The sequence below is a fragment of the Bombyx mori genome, chromosome 23 (assembly GCF_030269925.1).
Source record: "Bombyx mori chromosome 23, ASM3026992v2".
NCBI lineage: Eukaryota > Metazoa > Arthropoda > Insecta > Lepidoptera > Bombycidae > Bombyx > Bombyx mori.
Window position 1 is genome coordinate 15,497,422 of NC_085129.1, and position 26,082 is coordinate 15,523,503.

General features: G+C 38.6%; 1 protein-coding gene across 8 annotated transcripts in view; it reads left to right on the forward strand.

Moving 5' to 3' along the window:
- LOC101736018 (syntaxin-binding protein 5) overlaps positions 1 to 26,082 on the forward strand; it is a 235,842-nt gene that overhangs the window by 82,050 nt on the left and 127,710 nt on the right. Inside the window, exons 1-2 of one of the 8 annotated variants that reach the window (XM_062675301.1) lie at positions 6,138 to 6,412; positions 25,292 to 25,402. The exons of the other annotated variants lie outside the window; for them this stretch is intronic. The gene's annotated coding sequence lies outside the window, so the exon portion shown is untranslated. Of the gene's footprint in view, positions 1 to 6,137; positions 6,413 to 25,291; positions 25,403 to 26,082 lie in introns of those variants that run through there. 8 annotated transcript variants of the gene reach the window in all.

The following is a 26,082-nucleotide window of genomic DNA, read 5'->3' on the forward strand; positions in this document are numbered from 1 at the left end:
TACGGTTTAAGTTTAGTAAAAAGAGGTGAAACTGCGGACGGAGAGTTATTGCAAAATCAGTACCAGCGTATCATCAGTAGGCAGCGGCTTGGCTCTGCCCCTAGCATTGTTGAAGTCCATGGGCGACGGTAGCCACTCACCATCAGGTGGGCCGGATGCTAGTCTCCCTACAAGGGCAATAAAAAAAAAATTGACTTCCATGTTCTCATTCATCCAATACACGCATCTTCTAAGTCAAACAAAAAGGTAGCAAAATACACAGGCACAGCTAATAAAGCTTGTCTTGGGTTAATTAAAAAAAAACCTTTAATTGAAGAGGGTACTAGGTGGTATCGAAGGACCGTTTTGACTTTTACACGACACTCTGTGTACCCGACAATATGTTTTCAAAACTTCATAATTATCGGTTGATTAAAGTCGCGACATTGAAGCAAGCAAACAGACAAACACACTTTAACATTTATAATATGAAAAGTATCAATTTTCAGTCCAGCTTTTTGGGCCCTTTCGGAGATCCAAGCATTTTTTCTATAATCTTATTCCATGTAAATTTTTTGTACTTCGTTGTCATTAGGCTAACTATCGTTGTGAGACACGCGGACGCGACCCGCTTATCTGTTCTACGAAGTGACCAAGCCTCCTGACTTATAGGAAATAATACTAGTTCACCAACATTATAAAAAACTTTAAGTGCACATTATGAACTCACCTATAGTAAATATAGTAATTATATAAAACACGTGCGCAATTCACACGCGCTTGAAGTGAAACCTTCGAAGTTATTCTAGCTCGTTCTCTCTCGGGCTAAATTATATGTCTGTTTCTTTTTAGTGTGCCTTTCTCGTTTTATAGAGCTTCAAATCACATCGGTTGTTGAAAAGCTTGCACTTCAATCATTTTTGATAATTGAGCTTTGCTAACGTCACTCTCAATGCTTTTACTGAAATTATGCGATCCTACGTAGCAACATGAACCGTACCTACCAACTCTTCAAATTGAAATATTTTGCACAATATTGCTACTATACTAATAAATAATTTTGTAATATTACTTAATTCTCAAAAGGCGAAAGTTACTGAAACTATTACAAGTTTCGACTGAAAGCGCCTGCTTTTGATGTTTCATTAGAACTTTTGCATACCAGCCTTGCTTCACAGAGGCTTTGGGGTTGAAGTTCAGCTTTATTAGTTTTGTCACAGCAAGCTTGAACCGTTTTATTGACACACACATCGACCACAAAGTGCGAGTGCGATTGAGAGTATGCACGACCATATCACCATCCCGTCCGAGCGTAGATGTAATAGCCTCCTAAACAAGCGAACGAGGTAAAAGTAAAAATTGTCTCCGTCAATTTCTGTTCTGATATAAATGTTTTTGAATTGAACAATGTAACACTAACAAAAATACATATTATTATAATGTCAGTACAGAACGTAGGAGCCCTCCGCAGACTGTTTTGTTCTTACTAGATTCACAAAAAAAGTATACACATACATAATAATATGTTATAAGGACATACATATGTATACATATATATTTTAAGAATAACAACGCTACGAAGACCTGTGGTGTAGATACTCGTAGCAATCGGCAATTCAAACCGACACAATGAATTAAATACCCGGACCTCATTTTTATTCGTTCATAGCCGGTTTAACGTATGTATATTGGGATCAGGTTAACCGGGTCGCTCGACCAAGCGTAAGATGTAATTAACGAACTCCATTGTAATGGACGTCGGTATTGAGTTCACGAAACAATAGATGTTAATAGCATTTCTATTTTGAGTCTCTAACAAGGGATATTGAATTTGATATGTTATAATGTATGGTTAACGTTAGTTGTTTGACTTAGTATCGGTCTGTAGCTCGTCTACAATAAAGTGATCAAGAATTAGGGCGGAGTTGGGTAGGATTTTTTAAAAAGTAAAAACCTATTGATTCATCATCTAAAAAAGAGGCATATTAACATGATATCCCAAAAATTAGTCCATTATGGATTTACACAAAGTTTCCTGGCGTGCAACCTGTTTGACAGGACATAAGACCTACAACGACTAGACACAGACTAAGACAGACATTTGACAAAAATTCAAAAATTAAGAGTACGTGACTAGCGGCAGGCAGTACTTTTTTTGACTTCCTAAAAGACGGACACGAACCAGGCGACAAGGAACGAATTGACCGTTCTCATATGTACATAAAATAGACGCCAAAAAAACCAACCGACCGTTCACAAAGATTGTTTAAAACGAATGTGTGATGTAGAATAACATTAGATATATGGATAGTGCGTGTTATATTTGAGTGTGCACGTGAATGTTGAAGTGTATGAAACAGCACGAATTACTTACAAATCTTGTACAAAAAAGCGAACACTAAATATCACTACATAGTATAAAACAAAGTCGCTTTCTCTGTCCTTATATCTGTCTGTCCCTATGTATGCTTAAATCTTTAAAACTACGCAACGGATTTTGATGCGGCTTTTTTTAATAGATAGAGTGATTGAAGAGGGAGGTTTATATGTATAATAACATCCATTAAATAGTGGGGAAATCAGTAATAAATTACAGTTTCCGAAGTGAAGCGAGGACGGGTCGCTAGTTTAATATTAAGGCAGGTAGGTGTACACAGAATCGCATCGCAAATCCATAAATCCATCATGGATAAATCTACATGAATGTTTCATTGAGCCGGGAAATAAATCAAAAAGATTCGTGGCAGGAGTAGGCAGAACGGCTGTAATTATCCGTGCAAGCTAACAATGCGCCATTTGTATTCCAAAAATATACGCAATAATTTACTGGTGGTAGGACCTCTTGTGAGTCCGCGCGGGTAGGTACCACCACCCTGCCCATTTCTGCCGTGAAGCAGTAATGCGTTTCGGTTTGAAGGATGGGGCAGCCGTTGTAACTATACTTGAGGCCTTAGAACTTATATCTCAAGGTGGGTGGCGCATTTACGTCGTAGATGTCTATGGGCTCCAGTAACCACTTCACACCAGGTGGGCTGTGAGCTCATCCACCCATCTAAGCAACAAAAAAAACTTATTTGTATTTAAAGCTTTTGTGGACACGTGTTAAGTTCGTGCCCATTTAGATTGGTACCCGCCAGGCGATTTGAACCTCGTGCTATAGCTGCTCCGGGTTACCCTCGACTAATGAGACCGACTCTCGTCTTGTCTTTTACTAATGAATGGATCGCTTAACGAAATTGTTGTAATTCAGTTGATCTCAATTCGGAGAATGTTTACTGCGGGCCCTCCCCTGAGACCTATCAATGCTTTAACTCGCCCTGCCGGCCTTTATACAACTCCTTGCCTCTAATTTAATTGGCATGTTTAGTGACGCGAAATGTTTTTTTGTTTTGTTGGAATTTATCGATGGTTTTGTTAAGCTGTTCTTTAGCTTTCTTTTCTTTATTATAAACAACTAGCTGTACCCGTCCCTTTTACTGGGCATTAAAAATTAACATAATTATTTCTCACCCCCACAAAGATTCTAATTATTAACGCTCCCGCAACTGGTGTAGGGAATCCAACACTATCCATTAAGTACATGTATTTTCTACATGGATACCAAGTTTCAAGTGAATTCAGTAGTTATAACGGAACATCGTAAAAACCACTGTAGATTTATATTATATTAGTATAGATATACATATATATATGGATGTATATAGTTTAAGAATTAAAAAACTGTTTAATAGCAAACCGAATTAAGAATGCATGTGTTTTGTTTGGTGTAACTTCTTACTAGAAAATATATTACGCAAAGTTATAATATAAAATTATTGTATAGTCCTTGATGCGTGTGCTCAAATTTTTAAAATTAATCGGACGTCTTAAAGTCATTGAAACTAACGCTCTAATCTTCCTAAGACCAAATTTGGTTATCAGTATTTTGGTAGTAATCAATTCCGGTTCGGATTTTTTTTTCCGCTTAGATGGTTGGACGAGCTCACAGCCCACCTGGTGTTAAGTGGTTACTGGAGCCCATAGACATCTACGACGTAAATGCGCCAGCCACCTTGAGGTATAAGTTCGAAGGTCTCAAGTATAGTTACAACGGCTACCCCACCCTTCAGACCGAAACGCATTACTGCTTCACGGCAGAAATAGGCAGAGTGGTGGTACCTACCCGCGCGGGCTCACAAGAAGTCCTACCACCAGTAATTTGTAATACAAATACAGACAATCAGGGAACGAATACTGAATCAAGGAAGAAGAGAGTTATTCTACTTTCGACTGTACGTCTTCATATGTGACAACAATTATGGTCACTGAAACTCCCGAAGCGGTTACATTGATATATTTTACGGACATAATTCACTCTACAAGTCGGTTTTCAATTGTTTTCAAATAAATTGCGTCAATGTTTCGTGTCAAACGCTCTGTAGAATGGCTCGAGATGCTGAGAACAGAGCAATGTATCTGTATCTTCTCTGATTTTCACGAGTCGTGCACGTCATTAAAACGTCACATTGCGTCTTCAGTGTTTGTTTTGCGAACTAGATCAATGACTCTCGGTCGATTCTACTCACCGACGTAAACTGTTTACAAATACGCGACAATCTTGCATACTAACGTTAAATTTTAGTGAAGAAATAACATCGTGTAATAAAAATCAAACCCGCAAAAATTATAATTTGCGTAATTACTGCTGGTAGGACCTCTTGTGAGTCCGCGCGAATAGGTACCACCACCCTGCCTATTTCTGCCGTAAAGCAGTAATGCGTTTCGGTTTGAAGGGTGGGGCAGCCGTTGTAACTTACTTGAGACCTTAGAACTTATATCTCAAGGTGGGTGGCGCATTTACGTTGTGGATGTCTATGGGCACCAGTAACCACTTAACACCAGGTGGGCTGTGAGCTCATCCACCCATCTAAGCAATAAAAAAAAAAAACTATTGAGTATGATATCCAAGAGATGCAATTCCCCTGGGTCGCCTGAGTTTAAAATGTTGTATTTGTAAATCTTGTGATACACTTGACAGGGGCTTCTGCCACACTATTGCATCGCGAACCGGTGGTTGAGAACCGCTGCGCTATTTTTACTGGTGGCAGGACGTCGTGTGAGTCTGCACGGGTCGATACCACCACTTCTGCCGTGAAGCAGTAATGCGTTTCGGTTTGAAGGGTGGGGTTGCCGTTGTAACTATACTGAGACCTGAGAACTCATATCTTAGGGTGAGTGGCGGCATTTACGTAGTAGATGTCTATGGGCTCCGGTAACCACTTAACACCATTAGGTGGGCCGTAAGCTCACCCACCCACCTAAGCAATAAAAAATAGACATGAATACCTTTAGACACGAGCTTAAAGTCTAAATTGTATTGTAAAATCCAGCATACCGGAGCGCATTACAGCTTTGTGTCAAATCACGCTGGATAGTGATACTCACGAGATTACGAGCGGTCATCATTCTCGTCGAACCCGTCGCTTGCGACGAAGGGCTCGGCGAGTAAACTAACCTATAGACACAGCCCACTGAGTTTCTCGTCGGATCTTCTCAGTGGGTCGCGTTTCTGATTCGGTGGTAGATTCTGCGAAGCACGGCTCTTGCTAGGGTTCGTGTTAACAGCATCGTCAGGTTTGAGCCCCGTGAGCTTACTTACTACTTAAGGTTACGTTGATATGGTCTCTCTAGACCATAAGCTTAGGTAGGAAAAAAATATGGATTACGATACGTCCCATCATCAGGCTTTTGGAATAACACCAATTCAGGTAGGGTGGTCAGTGATCTGATAGGTCTTCTTGTGAACCCCATAAGTACCAACCACCTCACCGCCTATTTGTACCTCGAGGCAGTTCGAGGGTTTCAGTTTGACCATTCAGCTGAGTTCAACCATTGGACTGAAAAATCTGAGACTTAGAATTCATGTCTCCCCTGCCCCTTGTGCCTTTCCCTTCAATCCTGTTTCACTCCTCTCTATCAGAGGTTATCGCAGTACTCACGCTTGCAGTAATAAAACCACAAATCGCGTTCATTATTATTCCGATTTTGGTACAACACATTTTAATTGCCCTCATAAACATAAATAACAAATAATTATTGATATTTTTATCAAATTTTAATGAGTTGAGTATGATTAGTTTTGATCATAAATACCTATAAAGAAAGTTGTAATATATCATTTTATGTTTGAACACAGTCAAGAGTGGTCATTTGTCGAGGAAGTATTGTATAAATCTATAGAAGTATTACTATACTTCTAAATTACTATACTTCTATAGAGGACTTCGAACGTGCAGAGGACGCCGTCCAGATTGAGAGCTATGTAGCCTGTTCAGATACTCTGCGAGTGTGCTGCTCAGATATTATATGATGCTGTCCTCTATTAGTTTTGAGAAGAGATAGAGAACAAACAGGCGCGCAGCTGCGAATATCATTCGAACGGTGATCTTGCAATGTAAGTTATTTCATGTTTTAAACCCAATAAATTTATAGTTTGCATTTATTGACGAGCAAGCGGTTTTGATGCATACGACAGGTTTGTTGGTTTTCTTATTGTGTAGACGTTTTAACGCGTCCATGGAGAGCACATTGTGAGTGTCGTCTTCATGCCGGAACTTGTGACGGGCTCAGACGACTTCCTTAATATCAGTAATCTATACTTAATATTATAAAGCTGAAGAGTTTGTTTGTTTGAACGCGCTAATCTCAGGAACTACTGGTCCGATTTGAAAAATTCTTTCAGTGTTAGATAACCTATTTATCGAGGAAGGCTATAGGCTATATAACGTCACGCTAAGACCAATACAAGCGGAGCACCAATAAAGAATGTTTCAAAGTGTTTTTTTTACCTTTTGGTAGCTTCCGCTGCGTGCGTTGCAGAAACGGTTAAAGTTTCGCTAAAATAATGTATGACAGAATTGTTCCTCTTTAAAAGATCTAAAAAAAGTCCGTGACTGCGTATGTATATATATTAAGGTTGGCTCACTATAACGTTTTATGTTAAACAAATTTGTTCTCAAAAAAGCATTTTTTGTGAACTATTCCACGCAGACGAAGTCACGGGCAAAAGCTAGTGATCTTTATAAAATCTCAAGGCAGACGCGGATAGGAATCACTGTTTCATACGACCTTTTTCTTTATTGAGAGCGATTAAGACTAGCCGGATTAAGCGCACAATTTCATATAAAAAACAGAATGTCTTCGAGAGTCCCAAGTTAAATCGATAAATGCACATCACTAGTGCTGTTTTATCGATGTTTGTATATATATAACCCGTGTTTTCGGTCTCGAGTGCACGATACATTACCAGGAAGCTTATTAATTTATCTGAATGCTTTATTAGACTATTTATTTCTCTGCTGCTCTTTAGCTGAACGAACGGACGCTTTCTTGTTATAAACTCGATCTGTATATCCAACGGAATATTTCAATCGAATTTTCATCAGCTTTTAGGCATTCAATTAACATGCAATATGTCCTTGGTCCATTGTCAATAATACCTGTGCACACGCATCAACGATCGGTGATTACAAAATACATTTATTACTTACGACTTATGATCAGGATTATCAAAAGAAAATTAGTTTAAATATTAGTTTGGATTCTTTTTTATTGTTTTTTTTTTTTAAACTAAAGTTACTTATTAAGAAGCTTCATTAGGACAACTACGCACGTTTTATTATCCAAATGGCTTGTGGAGAGTACTCAACGGTAGGCAGCGGCTTGGCTTTGCCCCTGGCATTGCTAAAGTCTATGGGTGACGGTAACCACTCACCATCAGGTGGGCTGTATGCTCGTCTGCCTACAAAGGAAAAAAAAGGTCAATGAGCTCGCGGTGTCGGCGTTCTTTCTCAGCTGATGCGCTGATCAATAAACAGCATTACATTTTATTTATCTAGGTACGGACAGACCACATCACACTTCATCGAGTGTTAGTTAGTAGTAACAGGACTTTATAGATATCACTACATAGATAATCGATTTTGCGCAAAATTAATCTCAATTTTGTTGTACAATGCCTTTCTCCTCACGCATCTCCACTTGTGAGTGCATTGCGGCAGGAGTAGACAGGGTGGCTCCTACCCGTGGGAGCTCACAACACTACACAAACAAACCATGTTGAGGTTTTTTTAAGGTAGACAAACGAGCATCTGACGGTGAGCGGTTACCGTCGCTTTTGAACATCAGCAATGCCAGTGGCAGATCCAAGAAGCAGCCTACCGTTAAATCGTTTAAAAAAGTTTATCTCGTCTGGTGCTACAGTTAGCCAATAAATTCAGTACAATTTGTAAGCTTTCATGTAAATAAAAATACGCCTTCAACGTAATGAACGAGCTTAAAAGCTCGGCGTTTTTGTGTACTTATTTACATGTAATTTGAATGATTGCGAGTCGTAAAATCGCCTCGTTTTTTACCGACTTAAAAGAGGGTGGTGGATCTAATCAGAGCTATTTATACCTGACTATACCGGACCACCTACGATGTGTCATTCATTACCGGGATATGACGTCATAATAAAATTATACAATGGATTCGGATAAAATCGTTATTGGCTGTCGAAAAACCAATTTACTTGGATGGGATTGAATGCATGGTCGTGGTATGGACATGTGATCTTCTTCTCGTGCAGATGAAAAGCCAAGTCGGATAATCTCATGATACTGTTAGTTTTTTTTTTAAATTAAACGGTAGTTTGCAAAATATTCAAATAATAACGAATAGTACTTTAGTTCGTCCATAACTAATACTGTAAAGCATTTGAAACGTTATATATAATCTATATATTAATACGTGAAGCAAAAACTTTTCTCTTTATCCCTTTTTACGAAAATTGCGCGGACGGAGGAGTATGAAATTTTCCACACTTATACAGAATATAGAGAAGAAGTGCACAACGCTAATATTTTTTTAAAGTAATGCATAAAAGATACATTAAATCAATAAAGAAAACATTACACACACTACATACCATGTATTTGACGCACACACGCATGCATACTATTTATTGTCAAACTTTGGTTCTTGACGTCTGTTGTCAAATTGAGAATAGATTAAATATTGTTTGTCTTTGTTAATATTTTTTATAGTGCAGTCTTGGCAAAATTTGTGATTATAAAAGTATAAAATACAATCATAATAGTGTACAAACTTACAATTCCAATTAATTATAGTCGAATTTCGACTACTGCGGGACCTCTAGTAGAATGAAAACTATGAGTGTAAAATTAAACTGTAAACGCGATTTTAAATATATCCAAGGCTGGATTATTTTCCCTGAATAAATATATATCGTCGTATCGGAATATCTACGCGTATTAGATCGCCCCTGCCCAGATACTATTTCATTTGTCACGGCCATCCATCACGACTGTCGGCTCTTGGCTCCGACGACCTCTTTTTTCTTGAAGGATTATGTTATTATAGGCTGGATAATTCTAGATATGTCACACGAAGCGAGCCATTATTAGTTTGCCGTCTCGCGCTTACTATTATTTGTTAAACCTATTTTAAATCATATTTTTGTCTGGTTCTCAAGAAAATCAGGAGTCAGTAACGGTAGGCAGCCTTAGCATCGTCTCATAGTAGTAGTAGTAATAGTAGGGGTCCTTTACGTTCATACCACTATAGACCACTGATGCCAGTGTTAAGTACAGTTGATAAGACTGGTGGTAGGACCTCTTGTGAGTCCGCACGGGTAGGTACCACCACCCCGTCTAATTCTGCCGTGAAGCAGTACCGCGTTTCGGTTTGAAGGGTGGGGCAGCCGTTGTAACTATACTGAGACCTTAGAACTTATATCTCAAGGTGGGTGACGCATTTACGTTGTAGATGTCTAAGGGCTCCAGTTACCACTTAACACCAGGTGGGCTGTGAACTCGCCCACCCATATAAGGAATAAAAAATTATCATACATATGATTAAGCACTTACTGGAACCGCAGAGCATTCACGTGTTGACATATAGAGGGGTGAAAGGCTATTTGGTTTAAGCGACATTTTTGCAACATTACAGTAGAATCATTTAAAGTTTGAAATTTGGAAAAAATATCATACCATAAAACTTCTTTAGCTATTTGAATGGAGTAAACTTAATTGAAGTTCAATTAAAAACAACGAATTGTTGATGCTAATACCAAATAAAACGTACCATTAAGCACTGATTAGTGCCACCGTCTCAGGCTGCATGACACCTAGAACTCGTGTCTCAAGGCGGATGGCAGCATTTATTTATTTATTTATTTATTTATTTATTAAGTTGCACCAACAAAGTGATCATCAATACAAAACATTGACAAATTGACAAAAGTTCATGGCAGATGTCACCTCAATTATAGGTGCAATCGATGTTATTATTTATGTTGTTGTTTTTTATGGACATCAGTAAACACTTAACACGCGGTAGGTCGTGAGTTCCTCCACCCGTCTGAGCAAAATAAAATATACAATAGAAATATTTACGTCAAATATGTAACTCATTTTTTACACAAAGCTCCATGAAGTAGACTCTAGTCCTCGGCCCAGTGAGCACTTCCCCGGCGGAGCGCATCCATCACCCTGACGGCTATCCGTAACACTATACAACTCTGTGCCAAGTTTCACACATGTGAATGGCAATTCGGATATAATAAAAATGTTCTGTATATTTTACTTGTACTACAGTTTGATATGCGCTAGAAAAAAATATTGCTGCTTTTAGTTAGCATACAGTGAAAGCTCTTTATTCGCGGGGTGTATTTATGTGCCGTAAATATGTCGCGAATACAGAAACCACAAAAGAGATTCGGTTGGATTCCTACATATTAAGAGTCCTTTTTATTAATGTGTACCAATTAAATTCGCGAACAAATAAATCTTTAGCCGCGAACTTAGGGATTAGGTCGCATTTTTTAATCCGCGAATAGTGAAAACGCGAATGAAAGAAGTGCGACAAATGAGCTTTTACTATGTATATAAATGTAAATGACAGGAAGATGGACAAACACAAAGAGTTGTTGCTGCTCGTGCCGGTCGTGTGAGAGAGATAGCCAAATGCTTTCACAGTTCACTGCGTGCGATCTCTTCATTTAGATTTATAGACGAAATATTCGTTTCTACATGATTTAACAGCTGATACAGTTTTCAAGGAATCAATAGTTTTGTGTTGTATAAAAAATTATATAAACGATTGTATACATTTTACTAATTTTTATGGCTTGTGGATGGTGAGGTTCTCCCTGAAACTGTATTCCCGTTAGTCGCCAAAGATGAACAAAGCCTGAAGTATGTAGTTTTTTTAAGGAAATCATGACGATCGATCTTGGCTGCAAATAACTAGCAGCTGGTAAGGTCTGTAGTTGTCACGTTGATGGATGCGGTGGACCGTGATCCGGTGATCCAGGGACAAACTGCCCTGATGACTGATACATTACCCTACACAGAATTTGTTTTTATTTTGCTGCGGGTGAAAATAATATTAAAAATTTACTGGTGGTACGACCTCTTGTGGGTTCGCACAGGTAGGTACCACCACTCCGCCTATTTCTGCCGTGAAGCAGTAATGCGTTTCGGTTTGAAGGGTGGGGCAACCGTTGTAACTATACTGAGACCTTAGAACTCTTATCTCAAGGTGGGAGGTGGCATTTACGTTGTAGATGTCTATGGGCTCCAGTAACCACTTAAAACCAGGTGGGCTGTGAACTCGCCCACCCATATAAGGAATAAAAAATTATCATACATATGATTAAGCAGTTACTGAAATCGCAGAGTGTGACATATCGAGGAGTGAAAGTCTATTTGGTTTAAGCGACATTTTTGCAACATTACAGTAGAGCCATTTAAAGTTTGAAATTTAGAAAAAATATCATACCATAAAACTTCTTTAACTATTTGAATGGAGTAAACTTAATTGAAGTTCAATTAAAAACAAACGACTTTTTGATGCTAATACCAAAGAAAACGTATCTTTAATTACAGCGATAAATGTAGCGTATTAAGCGAATTGTCACTTAAACCATATAGTCGTTGACCTCTCGATCCGATGATACGAAATAATAATAAAAAAAAATATGGAAAAAAACGTACCCCAACTATTTATTGAATAACTAGCTGACCCGGCAAACTTCGTAGTGCCTCAATCGATAATTAAAGACCTCAACTTTTGTATAAAATAAACTTAAAACAAACAAAAGGAATCCGTCCGACGGGGGACACATCAAAGGAAAAAGAAAATTGTTATTTTTATTTAATTCCGAGCATTTTCATATTTATCTACCTTTTAAACCTTCTTTAGTCTTCCATAAATAATTCAAGACCAAAATTAACCAAATCGCTAGCCGTTCTCGAGTTTTAGCGAGACTAACAGCAATTCATTTTTACATATATAGTAGATTAACATTAAAATTTTTCATTTGTCGACTGAATAGCTAAGTTGATTTAATATCAACGAGAAGCATGCACATCGTTAATCAGAGATCGCCACTCAAATACAACAAATAGGATGTTACAAGATTCAAAAGAGAGAGCGAAAACTGCTTCAAACCACGACCTCAAATACGCGGTGCGTTGCGAAGCCACGACATACAACAAGTACCAACACATAACATCCATATGTCTTTTAGTAATTCATGTCGTTTGTGCGGACGGTACACGGCGGCCGGTTCCGGGACGGACCCGCTACGGAAACGTCCCGACCGCATCCGACCTACTTGCTTTGTACATCGACGGTCTTGTTCTACAGTAGCGATGTTGCGATGTTGCGGCTTCATATACCGTCCCATGTGCTTCGGAAAGTTTGTGAATTGTTGTGTTTAAATTATGTGTTCACGCTGGTAAACAAACAAACAAACGGTCAAACATGGTGATGGTTTTTGGGGAAAACTATTAAGATGATGGGAGAGATCCGAGTGTGTGCTTGTTGTGAGTACAGTAGATCGCCCGTCCGAATTTTGTTGGTGTTTGGTGTTTTTTTGCGAACTTATCTTTAGAAAGACGTTATTATTATTACTAGAGGTCCTGCAGTAGTCGAAATTCGACTACAATTAATTGGAATTGTATAAAAAGTTTGTACACTATTATGATTGTATTTTATACTTCTTTAATCACAAATTTCGCCAAGGCTACATTATAAAAAAATATTAATAAAGATAAACAATATTTAATGTAATTAATTCTCAATTTGACCAGAGACGTCAAGAACAAAAGTTTGATAATTAATAGTATGCATGCGTGTGTGCGTCAAATACATGGCATGTAGTGTGCGTAATGTTTTCTTTATTGATTTAATGTATCTTTTATGCATTATTTAAAAAAAAGATTAGCATTGTGCACTTCTTCTCTATATTCTCTATAAGTGTGTAAAATTTCATACTCGTCCGTCCGCGCAATTTTCGTAAAAAGGGATACAAAGTTTTTGCTTCACGTATTAATATATAGATTATTTTTTATTGACCTTGTAGTCAGACGAGCATACGGCCCACCTGACGGTGAGTGGTTACCGTCGCCCATGGACTTCAGCAATTCCAGGGGCAGAGTCAAGCCGCTGCCTACCGCTTAATACTCTCCACAAGCCTCGTTTGAAGAAGGACATGTCATAACGCTCGGGAAACACCTACGACAGCACGACTCCTATTTTTTCCAAATACTTACTGTTGTATGATTGCTGCCACTATACTGTTATCCCTGCTTGTTGTTCAAGAGGTACGATACACCATATGCGTTGCTCTATGCGAGTAAGCTCGCTTATTCCGATCTATAAATTTTTCGCACATGTAAACATGCTTGTATTACGCCATGTGAAGCATGGTTGTCGATCTACTGGCTGTACCATCGATATCGACAAGAACGATGTTTCTCTGCCTTCGTAAATAAACCTAAATACTTGAAATGAATACTGAAGCAACTCGTTCAGGGTTGAACTTTTTAAAAGCATTCATTTCGCTTGCAATATTTAATCGTTGTTTAAATATTCAGTGTCTGTGGATGGAGTGTGGAGTCGCGCCCGGCGGAGCGGCCTTCGCCAGGGTTTACGGCGGCTCTTTAAAGATGTACTATTTTTCTCGGATTAAAAGCACCGTTCGTTATGATTTTAATGTTTTTTTTTTTTTGGGTCAAGAGGAAATTGTCGGAAATTGCTGGCCACTATTCTAGGCCTGTGACGTGAATTTGTAGAATCGTATTGTTTTAAGCAACGGTCTCCCGCTCTTCAAGTAGGCCGGTGGTGAGAGCTACTTCGTTGCTGAAGGTCGTGTCCCTGAAAGCCCCTCGTGGCTCTTTGGACCATCAGCTTCCATTTCCTTCGGTTTTCGGCTTTTCTCAGGGTGGTCGCAACAGAGAGTCCAGTGAGCGCAGTTATCTGATATGACCAACGGTTCGACGGCCGGTTCTTTTCCCTTCTACCTTTCCCACCACAGTCAATCTTTCAAGGTTGTCTGGTGGCCGCCGAGCAATGTGACCAAAGTAACCAAGAACCTTCTGCTAGCAAATCGTCGACAGTCTCGTTTCTACGCGAAGTTGCTCGAGGACAGATTTGTTTGTTCTCTTGGCGGTCCACGGTATGCGGAGCATTCTTCGCCAACACCACATCTAGAACGCTTCTATTTTTTTCCGCTCTGTTGTTCGAATCGTCTGCGACTCTGTACCATAGAGAAAAATCGAGAAAACCAACGTCCGGACTAGTCTCATGTTGATAGCATAGTAGAGCTGCCTCTGCTGGCAGACAATTCTTTTTTTTTTTTATTGCTTAGATGGGTGGACGAGCTCACAGCCCACCTGGTGTTAAGTGGTTACTGGAGCCCATAGACATCTACAATGTAAATGCGCCACCCACCTTGAGATGTAAGTTCAAAGGTCTCAATATAGTTACAACGGCTGCCCCACCCTTCAAACCGAAACGCATTACTGCTTCACGCTAGAAATAGGCGGGGTGGTGGTACCTACCCGCACCGACTCACCAGAGGTCCTACCACCAGTAATTACGCAAATTATAATTTTGCGGGTTTGATTTTTATTACACGATGTTATTCCTTCACCTTGGAAGTCAATCGTGAACATTTGTTGAGTCCGTATTTCATTAGAAAAATTGGTACACGCCTGAGATTCGAACACCGGTGCATCGCTCAACACGAATGCACCGGACGTCTTATCCTTTAGGTCACGACGACGACAATTCGCCGTATCTCAGTTATTAATTTACAACTTAAGTAACTTCACCCTCGCGAGATGTTAAAATGCTAATAATATTTATGACGCCTTTTAACAAGCTCCGTTAAGTTTCTCATCCGATGTTCGGTCGTTTATTATCAGTGTCAGTTTCCGGGAGGAAGCGGTTTCTGTTCCGTGCCAAATAGTTGGTGGATTTGTCTCGTAATTCGTGACTGGCGCTATGCCAGGGGTTGAACGTGTGCAGCGCAGCTGTTCACTACAGTTTACAGTTTTTGCGCTTAGTATTGGAACTGTAACCGTAATATTCATTCGCGTCGGAGTCTCAACTCTATACGAATACCGGTTATTAGTGACATTAGTGCTTCATTGTCTCGCCGTAGAAATAGTGGTCCCGTGTGTTGCACTCGTGCGCTTTCGTAAGCCCTACGTTCCGATACATTCCCTAAATGCCATTGTGACTTGATCGATGTCCGGTGAGAGAAGGTTTAAAAGGTAAATAAATATGAAAATGCTCGGAATTAAAATATATATAAAAATGAATTGCTGTTCGTTAGTCTCGCTACAACTCGAGAACGGCTGGACCGATTTGGCTAATTTTAGTTTTGAATTGTTTGTAGAAGTCCAGAGAAGGTTTAAAAGGTAGATTTTTTTTTTTTTTTTTTTTATTGCTTAGATGGGTGGACGAGCTCACAGCCCACCTGGTGTTAAGTGGTTACTGGAGCCCATAGACATCTACAACGTAAATGCGCCACCCACCATGAGATATAAGTTCTAAGGGTCTCAGTATAGTTACAACGGCTGCCCCACCCTTCAAACCGAAACGCATTACTGCTTCACGGCAGAAATAGGCAGGGTGATGGTACCCACCCGCGCGGACTCACAAGAGGTCCTACCACCAGTAATTACGCAAATTATAATTTTGCGGGTTTGATTTTTATTACACGATGTTATTCCTTCACCGTGGAAGTCAATCGTGAACATTTGTTGAGTACGTATTTCATTAGAAAAATTGGTACCCGCCTGAGATTCGAACACCGGTGCATCGCTCAACACGAATGCACCGGACTCTTATCGCTTAGGCCACGACGACTAAATATGAAAATTCTCGGAATTAAATAAAGTTTAGGTCTTTTATTTATCCATTGAGGCACTACGAAGTCTGCCGGGTCAGCTAGTAATTCTGCTTGTTTGTTTGTAATGCAGTGACAAAATTCTAGCGTAATGACGTCATCCTACTTACTTGAACGACGAAATAAATAAATTTAATTGAAAGCATTCGTCTCCTATTTTTAATTATACTAAAAGCTACTTCGATATCCATATTCACGTATTTTATAATATTACGAATTAGTTGAATTTTAAAAACCCTGTGAGATTCCGGGAACACCTCCACCCGAGAGCCATTAGCGATCTGTATTAAATAGAATAATCCTTCCGGCTTTATTTATTTAAGGCTCCGTCCGTCGGCTGCTTCAGAACGTAATTAAATTTATACAGATTAAACATGCGCAGAACAAACAGTCGGACGAGTGTTGAGGTCCTTAATTAAGGAACTCGGACCGTGTTTCATGTGTAGGTAGGTGGTACACGGGTCTGTCGTTTCTGGAAGGCACAGTGAAAAATATTTTCGGTGACGTTTCTGTTGTATGTTTTATCTTTGGTTTATGAGCTATTCGTGTTGTTTAACGACCTTTAAATCCTAACAGACCTCCAGGTCTGGTGTATTTTAATTTATTTAGGTTGAATATCGGGTTGAATAATATTGAATATTGACGGATTTCCTAGATGTTTGTCTTGATTTTCATGTTTTTTTTATAGCTTAGGTGGGTAGACGAGCTCACAGCCCTGGTGTTAAGTGGTTACTGGAACCCATAGACATCTACGACGTAAATGCCCCACCCACCTTGAGATATAAGTTCTAAGGTCTCAAGTATAGTTACAACGGCTGCCCCATCCTTAAAACCGAAACGCATTACTGCTTCACGGCAGAAATAGGCAAGGTGGTGGTACCTACCCGTGCGGACTCACAAAAGGTCCGGACGCGGTTAAAATGCAATTGTATCGGTGACGCGAGTCCGTTCCAGGGTTCACATTCTCCGGCATGTACAAGTACTAAGTAAATCTATGCTTAGTACTTATGAATGAAGACAAAACACAGAGCAAGCCCAACTAACAAAAATAAAATAAAAAATTTTGTTCTGTCAAATGGTTTTGCACAATCTTGCTTTTCGCCTCAATGGGTATGCCAGCTGATACATAATACATTTAATACTTCGATCTCATGTCCGTTAAAACACATTGCCTAATTTATTGTTGTGATTTAAATGGGCCCTAGACAACCATTTAATTCAAGGCTTAATTCGAGTCGTAACTCTAGAGCGTGAAAAATATATCTTCCTTTTGCAAAATGTTAAACAACATTGTAGTCCGTGCCGGGATTCGTTCTAAGCGTATTTTCGATGTTTAATGAACTGTATTTTAGATTACAATTGACAATGGCGACCGTAAATGACCGATCATTGTGAAAATTGACGCGGTTGCTACAAATTGCTCTGAATTACATCGGGATGATTGTCAATTTAAGTTTTGGCATAAATTTGAATAAATGTCAGCCAATTTCGAACAATATGATCAAAATACTCGTCTGTATTCAAATTTTAAATTTCTTTGTAAAATTAAAGTGGGAAAGATTGCATCTTGCATCACGTATGTGTAAAGCAGGTAACATTTCTGAAGGTTATGCTTACAATACCTTCGTGTGCCATGTTTGTCCAACGTGTACACTGCAATGTAAATGCTAGCTCGAGACTGGTCTCATGCATGTCATAGCGCGTATTTTCTGATTTACCCGTAAATCTGAACATACGTAATCGATATTATATATAAACTTATCTAAGTCTTATTGAAGTCGTCGTGGCCTAAAGGATAAGACGTTCGGTGCATTCGTGTGTAGCGCTGCACCGGTGTACGAATCCCGCAGGCGGGTACCAATTTTTCTAATGAAATACGTACTCAACAAATGTTCACGATTGACTTCCACGGTGAAGGAATAACTTCTCATGGTGGGTGGCGCATTTACATTGTAGATGTGTATGGGCTCCAGTAACCACTTAACACCAGGTGGGCTGTGAGCTCGTCCGCCCATATAAGCAATAAAAAAAAAAGTCGCCGAGTAGTGCGCGCCGAAACAATATTACAACCTCTAAACGAAAAAATTTAAAAGTCTACCATTGTAAAAAATCTAGCAACCTTAATAAATAAATTAGATTTGGCAACCCCATCGTTGAATCGCATTTATCTGAAGGGATTAATTACCGTTTACCATTTTTACGTCACCCGTTGCGACGCTTAAAGCGAAGCGACGGCCCGGTCACCGCCAATCACGAGCTTAATACCGAATTTTTTTGGTCCGATGAATTGGGCGTTTCAATTTGTATAGCGATTAGTTCGAGGGCTTACCGTTGGATTGAATGAAATCTTATCTCATTTAGTTTCCAAAAGCACAGGTGAGCTTACCGCTTAATTGGGGGCTATGTTGTTAGATGACTTAGTAAATGGATGAAACCTTACATTCCTCAGTCAAGTTACATATCGGTCTAGCTTTATATATCCCCGAATATTACTTGTTCTATCCTCTGTCTACGGTAACTTAACTATAGTACAATCTCTGTTTCCTGGTGGTAAGGCGTCATGTGAGCTGCCTTCAGCTGTTAGAACTCATGTCTCAAGGTGGGTGGCGTCATTGACGTTATGGATGTCTATGGGCTTCGATAACCACTAAACACCACGTGGGCCGAGAGCTCGTCCACCAAATAAGCATTAAAAAACAGAGGACAGAAAACTATAAGCCGATATTCACACAACAATAGAAGCCAATGAAAATAAAACTGTCAGAGAAACAAATTCAAGCACGCCAGGGACTCAGGCAGTTTTGTTAAAAGTTAGTCCGCAGCGCACACGGCTCCTCCGAACCTCATGCGCTCGACGAGTACAACTTGCACAGAGATGCTTAACATAAAATGCTTCTCACTGCGCCGGTTGTTGCGCCCCTATACGAAGTTTGTTGGAATGGAATGAGAACGAGTTGGATTGGATTTTTTTTAAACTTTGCGATCAAGGTTATTAAATTCCTTTGTATTTTTTTTTATCTCTGGTCTCAGGAAAACATTTTGTAGAAGAGTTTAACTCGTCCCTGTTGTCTTAACATAAAATGCTTCTCATTGCGCCGGATGTTGCGCCCCTATACGGAGTTCGTTGGAATGAAATGAGAACGAGTTGGATTGGATTTTTTTTAAACTTTGCGATTAAGGTTATTAAATTCCTTTGTATTTTTTTTTATCTCTGGTCTCAGGAAAACATTTTGTAGAAGAGTTTAACTCGTCCCTGTTGTCTTAACATAAAATGCTTCTCATTGCGCCGGATGTTGCGCCCCTATACGGAGTTTGTTGGAATGGAATGAGAACGAGTTGGATTGGATTTTTTTTAAACTTTGCGATCAAGGTTATTAAATTCCTTTGTATTTTTTTTTTATCTCTGGTCTCAGGAAAACATTTTGTAGAAGAGTTTAACTCGTCCCTGTTGTCTTAACATAAAATGCTTCTCATTGCGCCGGATGTTGCGCCCCTATACGGAGTTTGTTGGAATGGAATGAGAACGAGTTGGATTGGATTTTTTTTAAACTTTGCGATCAAGGTTATTAAATTCCTTTGTATTTTTTTTATTATCTCTGGTCTCAGGACAACATTTTGTAGAAGAGTTTAACTCGTCTCTGATATCTCCCACGGGAGACAAAGTTGGCGAATTACCATTCGTTGTCTAACAAGACATTTAGATGGCTCAATTGCGAGAATCTTTTTTTTTTTAGGAAATGGTACTTCTAACCTTGAATCTCTTATCTAAGCACCGCCCATCATCCCAAGTTGTGCCATCGTGAATCGATTCGACTATTTATTTAACGATCTTGGATTTCGGACGTGACTTGAACGTCAAGGGATTGTAATGGGGCTCTCAGATCGCATAAATATCTCTTCTGTTTCAAGATTACCTATATCTCACTGAATATTTGCGGTGTATAAATGACTAATAACTTTTCTAACTTCTACATTTATAGATTCTGATTCAAGTGATAAAGCAGCTATAATTTATCAATTACAAATTTAATTAATTTACGATTTACTTAACTCATACAAAACAAATATCCAAATTAAAAATCGACATTACGGCTGCGAAGTAGTCACTTCTTTTGAATCAGGCAGGGCTGCCGATATTTATGATACGCCAATAGTTTATCTACCGATACTATCAGTAAGATAATTGTTAGTCTATGAGCTATGATATACGTAAATGGAAGCTTACGTATACGGCAAGAACTGGTAAAATTAAACCCACTCTTTTGTTATAGTAGTGTTTGGTAATAAAATACGGATAATTTCGTCCGGAAAGTCCTAAAGACAGTCACGTGATGTAACTCCGAAAACCTCGTGTGCCTCCGCCTTTAGATCCAAAGTCACGAATTATTTCCGTTCATCCAATCAGCGTTCAGTGATTCTATTCCTTCCTGGACTAGAGAGGGCGGACGTGACCGGAATACTTCTGTAGACCTGGAGATTAGCAGCGATTCATATTCCACGGGCTGCTTGCGTCTCCTGAATGAAGTTTCGAGAAATTTTTAAAGAAATAACTAAATTATTCGTCTGAAGCTATCGTAAGCGTTCAGCGCACATTGATCTCCTTTTAATTGTTAAAAAAGTGTTTGGTCTCGCAATCGATAACCAGATCGTTCGAGCAGTAGTCATAGGCAGTTACTGGTGGTAGGATCTCTAGTGAGTCCGCACGGGTAGGTACCACCACCCCGTCTATTTCTGCCGTGAAGCAGTAATGCGTTTCGATTTGAAGGGTGGGGCAGTCGTTGTAACTATACTGAGACCTTAGAACTCATATCTCAAGGTGGGTGGCGGAATTTACGTTGTAGATGTTTATGGGCTCCGGTAATCATTTAACACCAGGTGGGCTGTTAGCTCGTCTACCTATCTATGCAATAAAAAAAGTAAAAAAAGGCAATGGCGAGGGCTTAACGGGCGGTAGAGCATACGCCTGTAAATGACAAGCGTTGTTCAGTGCAATTAAAACTTTCACTTAGTGTCTTTAGGTGGGTGATGGCCTGGGTAGATACTCAGTAACAAACAAACCGGACTTGAGAGAAAAACTACATATTGTATGCACTTCTTACAATCATCCCTCCTATATACTCAAACGTTTGCGCTGTGTTAACACTGCACGCTCATGAACTCATAATCTCAAAACAATTAATTATCTGTAACTAACCTGATGTGAACCTCAAATCGCATTTCCTTCGAAAATTGAAAAAGAAAGTTAGACATTATAATTCTAATTTCAGCAGGGATTTTATATCTCTCCATAACATAAAACAAAGATTAAATTTTGAGCTTTGATTAAACTTTCATTGTCAAAAGTTGGGAGAGCTTTTAGTGACACGTACGGTATGAATGAATTTGTACAAAGTGGTGAGCTTTCAAGTAACTTTATCAAGAAGTGATTTTATAATTCTTGGTGATCGCGCTATTGAACGTCCTTCTAAAGCTAAAAGGATGGAAGCAATTTGTTCGATAATGGAAACTAAGTTATCAATTTCTTTCTGTTTTTTCTAATCATCTTTTATGCAAATGTAATGTTTCATCTTTTGAAGAGTAGCTTTTAAATAATTTTATTTCAAACGACCGACAAATATTTCAGTCTCTTTCTTTATATCTCCACTAACAATGTGTAAAAGAGACAAATTGTATTTTGTATTGAAAATATATAAACGTAAAAAATACGAACTTTACATCTTCGTCCAGAACTGAACGGTATTAAAGTATTATTTTTCAAAAATTATTTAAAAATAAGTTTTGTTTTTTATTGTATTCATAGAATGTATTTGCTTAATTTCGCAATATTAGTGATCTATTCAATTTGAGAAGGTTCCTGATTCTCATAATAATTAATTTAAAAAAAAAAAAAAGTGTGTGTGTCCGCTCCGACGCACGACTGGAGTTTACTGGATATAAAAAATTAAACGAAACAATACGAGAAATAGTTCTATATTACGACAACACGATACACTACAGATTATTAACAAATTAACGAGACACAAAACAAACAACTAACAAATATATGAAAATACAATAATGAGAGAAACGCGCGATCAGTACGAGGCTTTGTGGCGGACTGCCGGCGCAGCAGCCCGGCGTCACCTGCGATAACGCGGCCGCGCGTTGGCTCCTGATTGGCGCGCGCACGCATCACGCAATCAGGAGCCAATCAGGCGCATAACGCATTTCGTGTGACATGCTAGTACGATTTTGGTCCCCATAATTTTCATACCCCGGGCCTATATATGTAAATCGATTCTAAAGGAGTAAACTCCAAAAATAGTGGTCGGTGTAAAATTTGCTAGGTACAGTAAAAATGTTTCACATCAACACGGTTCGAAGCTAGTGTCTTCTAATCCAAAACAAATTTGAGACTATAACCGGTACATTCAAACCCTGAATACCAAATGCCACTTACACTGACATACTTCGATCTCGAAACGATTTTCAATAGAATAAGAAATTCAATTCTATAGAATTTATTAACTTCTCCATGTTCAGAATTCTATGCCCTTTGAATTCTTTGTAAGCAGCCAAGCTTCATATTCCAGGGAGCATTCCAGAAGCAAAGCGGATGCAGCATTGTGTCGGTTTGCTAACGGAAATAGCGCGCCGAAGTGAGATGTGACATGTACCGCCTTCGTACATCTGGAGAGTACGCGAGCGCTCGTGTACAGATATGAGCATTATATCGAGGAGTGAAACGTTAAATGGTTTTAACTTTACCGGAGAGCCATTTAAAGTTTAAAATTGGGAAAAAAATATCATAAGAAAGAAGCTTCTTCTGCTATTTAAATGGAGTGAACTTAATTGAATTTAAAATTAAAAACACCGAACTATTGACGCTGATAAATGTCGTGTATTAAGCCAAAGGTCCATTTATTTTTATTGCTTTGATGGGTGGACGAGCTCACAGCCCATCTGGTGTTAAGTGGTTATACATCTACCCCCATACATCTACAACGTAAATGCGCCACCCACCTTGAGATATAAGTTCTAAGATCTCAGGTAAAGTTACAACGGCTGCCCCACTCTGCAACCGAAACGCATTATTACTTCACGGCAAAAATAGGCAGAGTGGTGGTACCTATCCGTACGGACTCACAAGAGGTCCTACCGCCAGTAAACCAAACAGTAAATAATAACCTTTCACGCCGCGATACATTTTTTTTTTTAAATGTTTTTATGCAGCGCTATAACCTAACTTCAAACAATGTTTTAAAGTAGTTGCTTAATTATTGACAGAAAATATCCATGAGCTACGATAACCCTATACCAGCGGCATTGTCTTTGAGAGTGATTAAGAAACATATGTGAAAATTGTGTGAGCATTGTGAAAATAAAAATATACGGCAATATTTGGTGCCTTCATGCTGAACATCAAATAAATCATATCTCGGTGAAATTGGAAAATCTGGTCCGGAGTCCTTTCCAATTCTTCATCTCAAGGCAATCTGTTCGTCCAAAATAAAACATATCAAAAAGGCTGCCTATTTCGGCCAGTCTCCCTATTTCGATGAACAATAGATCAATAAACCCAAAGCTATTCCAACGTAATGCAAGTTTTCAAACCTTATCAAATACGCAGTTAAGTAGAAAATATTACCACAAGCACAAGGGTGTTTTTGCATGGAAAAATTCACAAATAACTCAAGATAAACTTACTCGATTGAAACTTCGGAAAACGATCTCGAGAAATTCGAAAAAAAAAAAACGTATTGTATTCCAGTTTCTGTGTAAGCGAAAATAAACTTTATTTTAGAAGAATAGGTTACTTTCTTTTACCGTGAAAATCTCACATGTTACGATCTTACTTGGAAATGTTTTGTTCCCGTGGAAATGGAATTATGGAAATCGGATCAAAATCACCTGATCCACGATCCACGAGGAGTGTAGAGTGATCTTCGGCAACAGTCCTCGTACTAACAAACGTTTTTTGCAGCCCCCCGCCGGCAGTTAACTTGATATCTGATATTTCCGAAGCTTCTCTCTGAGGCTCTTGGCAATAAACTTGTGAAAAAAAGGTATAAAAGTTCAAAATACCGGTTATAATTGTGTTAAATTAGAAGGAAAAATCTCATTAGTGAATACCATTGTCATTTTTACCTGACCTGATTGACCTGATTAATAACCTCGCTGTTTAAGGCAGAGCTTGCAGTCGACCCAATGTTAAGGAGTTACAGCCATCCACAGATGCTAAGACGAAGCTACGCCTTCGCCACCGGATACTTATTTACCATAACCTTTGCTCGAAGAGCGACATGAGGACACGTGGTAGCGGCGAGAGAGCATCGACACTTAAAGTTCATTCTGTATATTATCGTATTAAAAAGCCTGGTATTTTCTAACACCGTAACAATTTTTTTTATGGCTTAGATGGATGGACGAGCTCACAGCCCACCTGGTGTTAAGTGGTTACCGGATCCCATAGACATCTACAACGTAAATGCGCCACCCACCTCGAGATATAAGTTCTAAGATCTCAGTATAGTTACCACGGCTACCCCACCCTTCAAACCAAAACGCATTACTGCTTAACGGCAGAAATAGGCAGGGTGGTGGTACCTACCCGTGCGGTGCGGACTCACAAGAGGTCCTACCACCAGAATGTACATTTATTTCATTTTTCATAACCTATTTTATTATTAACTAGCGACCCGCCCTCGCTTCGCTTCGGAAACATTAAAACACACATGAAACCAAAAAAATAAAATAAAAAATAAATAAAAAAAAGTAGCCTATGTTCATCAGGGACAATGTCGGCTTCTAATGGAAAAAAAATTTTTCAAATCGGTCCAGTAGTTTCGGAGCCTATTCGAAACAAACAAACAAACAAATCTTTCCTCTTTATAATATTAGTATAGATATTGGTTTATTAGAGTTTATATCTATATCGTTATATATGTATGTTTGATTAGCGAAACGTTTTTAACATTTATTTTGTATGACTGTGATTTACTTGTTTGATCGCGTTTTCGACTTCTGAATATCTTGTAAATAAATTCTCCTCGACGCATAACTAAGTTACATCTGTTTTGTTCGCAGGTACGTGCAGAATCGTCGTGACACGTAAACTGATTACGCGGTTATTACGTTTGTGATGATGCAGATATCGTGTTCGTAATCAAAGATCTGTGGAATTATTTTGGAAGCCAGGTAATTTTAATCTTAGGATTTGTTTTAATATAAATGTTTATTGACGAACATAAAGTCGTAGCTACTGATAACGTGGATCACTTAAAACAAGATTAAAATCTGTTCTGGATATGAAGGATACTAGCGTTTTGGTTTCACTGTATTGAACAATGACGTCACTTTGCATGAAGGCACAAATCCTTCCTTTTCGAACCCTAGCTATACTGTTGAAAATATTATTAACCTCTTTTTTATATATAGCTATATTTAAGTTCAAAACATGTATTGAACTTGAAAAGTGATTGTTATCACTTCCTAAGGCATAATAAAGAACTTCGATAGAACAAGTGTTGAAGAACGAAACGTTATTATTTATATTCTTCATTAAGTCATCACTTCATATGGTTTAGTCGATCAACTATTAATTATTTACTTTATTTAATAACTTTACTTTCTACTTTATATATAGCTCAACGATATTTCTTAATAAATATACTTCGTAACAACCATTATTGTGAACTATTTAATTTTAAAAGCCTCTTTAATTTTATTTTATCTAATTATTTCATTACAATCTCATTCTTCCATGACAGAATAAGATTTCCTCGTATTGATTTTTTAAACACCCAAAAGCAATTCTTAAAGGCTACTATTATGTATTGTTTGTGAAAAGATAAATTATTATCTTTGAATTATTACTC